The sequence below is a fragment of the Malania oleifera genome, chromosome 2 (assembly GCF_029873635.1).
Source record: "Malania oleifera isolate guangnan ecotype guangnan chromosome 2, ASM2987363v1, whole genome shotgun sequence".
Classification (NCBI taxonomy): Eukaryota; Viridiplantae; Streptophyta; class Magnoliopsida; order Santalales; family Ximeniaceae; genus Malania; species Malania oleifera.
In genome coordinates, this window is record NC_080418.1 from 51,092,595 (window position 1) to 51,096,261 (window position 3,667).

A 3,667-nucleotide genomic window follows, 5' to 3' on the forward strand; every position below is an offset into this window, starting at 1 on the left:
TCTTACTGCGTTCTTGCGTTATTAATTTGTATACTCTCATGTTAAATAATAAACAAGAATAGGTTCCGATTGACTATTGAAAGAGGCTTTTGGAAAAATTGGCGATTTGCTAACAAATAGAGAAAACGAAGTTAAATTAGCTAGATGAGTAAAGCATAGTGAGGAACTAGGTGAAATCGGTTTCTTAGAAGTTTTCACCATCATCAATTTGACACGCAGTATCCAGTTTTAAATTCTCCTGAATAGTTTATTTAAAGTAGCTTTGTTTAAATTTCACAGTCTAAAATTATTAATTTTTCTAAATAAAACCAAGGTTAGTAAAATTTCGGTACTTGGTAAAATTAAGACATCAATCCCTGAGGACGATACTCTACACATCATTATATTATAAAACTACGATACTGTGCACTTGCAGTTTGCACCGGTCAAGTTTTTGGCGCCGTTGCCGGGGATTGAGTTTATCTTATTTTTACCAATATCGATACAAAGTAATCTTGGTTTTAATTTAGAATTCTCTTTTTATATTTTTATTTATTTATTTTCTTTTTTTATTTTATTATTTTTTTTTTTTGTATTTCTGCTGTGTTTTTCTTTTATGTTGGATGCGCAGGGCTAGAACACGTGACATTACTCCTTTTGATCTGGAGATTGAAAGAATGCTCAGAGCACTAAGGAAAAAGAGGGTATTAGCCATGGAAAACAGACAAGATAATGCGCAGCCACGCGCCTTGAAGGATTATGTGCGACCAGTTGTGAATGACAATTATTCGGGTACCAGACGCCAGCCCATTAATGCCAACAATTTTGAGCTCAAACCCGCATTAATCAGCATGGTGCAGCAGGCCCAATTCAGTGGATCGCCACTTGATGATCCCAATATCCATCTGGCAATGTTTTTGGAGATTTGTGATACTGTGAAGATCAATGGTGTTAGTGAAGACACCATTAGACTGAGATTATTCCTTTTCTTTTTGAGGGACAAAGCAAGAGGTTGGCTACAGTCGCTACAACCTGGGAGTATTACTAGTTGGCAGGACATGGCTGAAAAATTTCTGGCTAAATTCTTTCCACCTGTAAAAACAACTCAACTCAGGAGTGAGATTGGTCAATTCAAGCAACATGATTTTGAATCACTTTATGAAGCATGGGAAAGGTATAAAGATTTGATTTGACGCTGCCCACTACATGGATTTCTTGATTGGTTGCAAATTCAAATGTTCTATAATGGATTAAATAGGCAAATGCAGACTTTAGTTGATGCTACATCTGGGGGAACTTTGATGTCAAAGACACCTGAGGGTGCTATTGCTCTTTTGGAAGAAATGGCCTTAAATAACTATCAATGGTCAACTGAAAGAACTATGGCTAAGAAAGTTGCTGGAATTCATGAATTGGAGTCGTTTGCTGCACTTTCAGCTCAAGTTGCTTCTTTGTCTCATCAGATTTCATCTTTAACAACCCAGAGGATACCACAAGGTGTAGAATATGTGGCAACTACAAGTAAGACAGATCTGAGCAATGGAGAGAGTCATGAATAGGCTCAATACATCAACAATCGGAACTACAATTATAGGGGTAATCCAGTGCCGCAATATTACCATCCAGAGCTTCGAAATCATGAGAATTTGTCTTATGGAAATACAAGGAATGTGCTGCAACCTCCTCCAGGACTTGATAGTCAACAAAGTGAGAAGAATATGTCACTTGAGGATGCCATGATATCATTTGTTGAGGAGACAAAAGCAAGGTTTAAAAAGACTGATTCACGGCTAGACAACATCGAGACTCATTGCAACAATATGGGAGCCACTATGAAGAATCTTGAAATGCAAATTGGGCAACTGGCCACGACTATAAATTCTCAACAGAGAGGAACTTTTCCTAGCAACATAGAAGTGAATCCTAAGGAACAATGCAATGTCATCACACTTAGGAGTGGAAGAGAAATTGAGAAGTCACCAGCAAAGGAAACCATGTCCACACCTACAGCTAAAAATAATGGCCAAGGCAAGAATAAAGTGGAAGAAGACGAGATGGTGGATGACACACCAAGAGAGACTGACACGTCATCAACAATTTCATTTCCTAACAATCCTCATATTCTCTCTACTCCACTTCCTTATCCTTAACGTTTTCAAAAACAAAAATTAGATAAGCAATTTTCTAAGTTTTTGGATATTTTTAAGAAAATTCACATAAATATTCCTCTTACAGATGCCTTGGAACAAATGCCAAACTATGTCAAATTCTTGAAGGACATCATTTCAAAGAAAAGAAGGTTGGAGGAATTCGAAACAGTGAAGCTTACTGAGGAGTGTAGTGCTATTCTTCAAAAGAAATTGCCTCAAAAATTAAAAGATCTAGGGAGTTTTACTTTGCCTTGCACTATTGGAAATTTATTTTTTGATAAAGTTTTATGTGATCTTGGTGCTAGTATTAATCTTATGCCACTTTCTGTTTGCAGGAAATTGGGACTTGGAGAGATGAAACAAACAACCATTTCATTGCAACTAGCAGACCGATCCATCAAGTATCCACGTGGAATCATAGAAGATGTATTGGTAAAAGTGGATAAAATTATTTTTCCTGTTGATTTTGTGGTGTTAGATATGGAGGAAGACCAAGAAGTCCCGCTAATTCTTGGCCAACCATTCTTGGCCACTGGAAGGGCTTTAATTGATGTTCAAAAGGGTGAGTTAACATTGAGAGTGGATAAGGAAGAGGTTATGTTCAACACCTACCAAGACATGAGATTCCCAGAAGATCCAAGCACTTGCTTTCTGGTAGATGTCATTCAGCAAGGTGTAGAAAAAGTCTTTCAAAAAGATGTACAAGTTGATCACCTAGAACAGTCCTTGCAACAGATTACAACACAGCAGCGTGTGGGGAGGCTAGAACCTATGGTAGCAAGGACGGATTCTGTAATCTCTAAAGGAAAGATGCAACAACCTATATCTCTGGAGTTGAAACAATTCCTTGAGCATCTTCGCTATGCATTCTTGGGTGATGCGTATGAAAATGCAAAAATCTACAAAGAGCAGACGAAGAAGTGGCATGAAAAACAAATTCTTAGGTGTGAGTTTGCTCTAGGACAACAGGTTCTACTCTTCAACTCACGATTAAAACTCTTCCCAGGGAATATATTCAGAGTTAATGGTCAGAGATTGAAGCACTATTATGGAGAACAAATGGAGAGGAACTGTGCATTTATTTCTCTTGGTGATCCTGGTTGATGAAGATTGAAACGTCTGGCTGGAGACGTTAAAACAAGCGCTTATGGGAGGCAACCCAAGGAGTTTTTCCTTTGTTTATTTCTTTTATCTTTATTACTTTATTAATTTATCTATGCACTTTTGAATAAATTAGATTTTTTATGCAAGTTTATTTGGCACGAGTACAAAGCTGAAAACTTAATTCCTCTACGGATTCACCAATAAGTCAGGGAAGTTTCTTTCTTTTCTTCAATCTTTCTCATTTTTGAATAACATTGAAAAAAAAAATGTGTGAATATGGATGATTAGGCCATGCATGACACTACTTATGCCCTTTAGATACTTGCATATAACCTAGGAGTACACACTAGGTCATTTATGTGTAGTTTCTATTTATATGGCTAAACTAGGAATTGTAACTCATTGAAAGTTGATTGGTAGTGCAATTGTGTTAA

The 3,667-nt window shown here is 37.0% G+C and overlaps 1 non-coding gene across 1 annotated transcript; it reads right to left on the minus strand.

Moving 5' to 3' along the window:
• Nucleotides 1-1,085: 1,085 nt before the first annotated feature.
• Nucleotides 1,086-1,192, minus strand: LOC131150090 (small nucleolar RNA R71). Its single transcript, XR_009135473.1, has one exon. It is a non-coding gene; the product is annotated as a small nucleolar RNA R71 (small nucleolar RNA).
• Between the last annotated feature and the right edge of the window lie 2,475 nt (nt 1,193-3,667).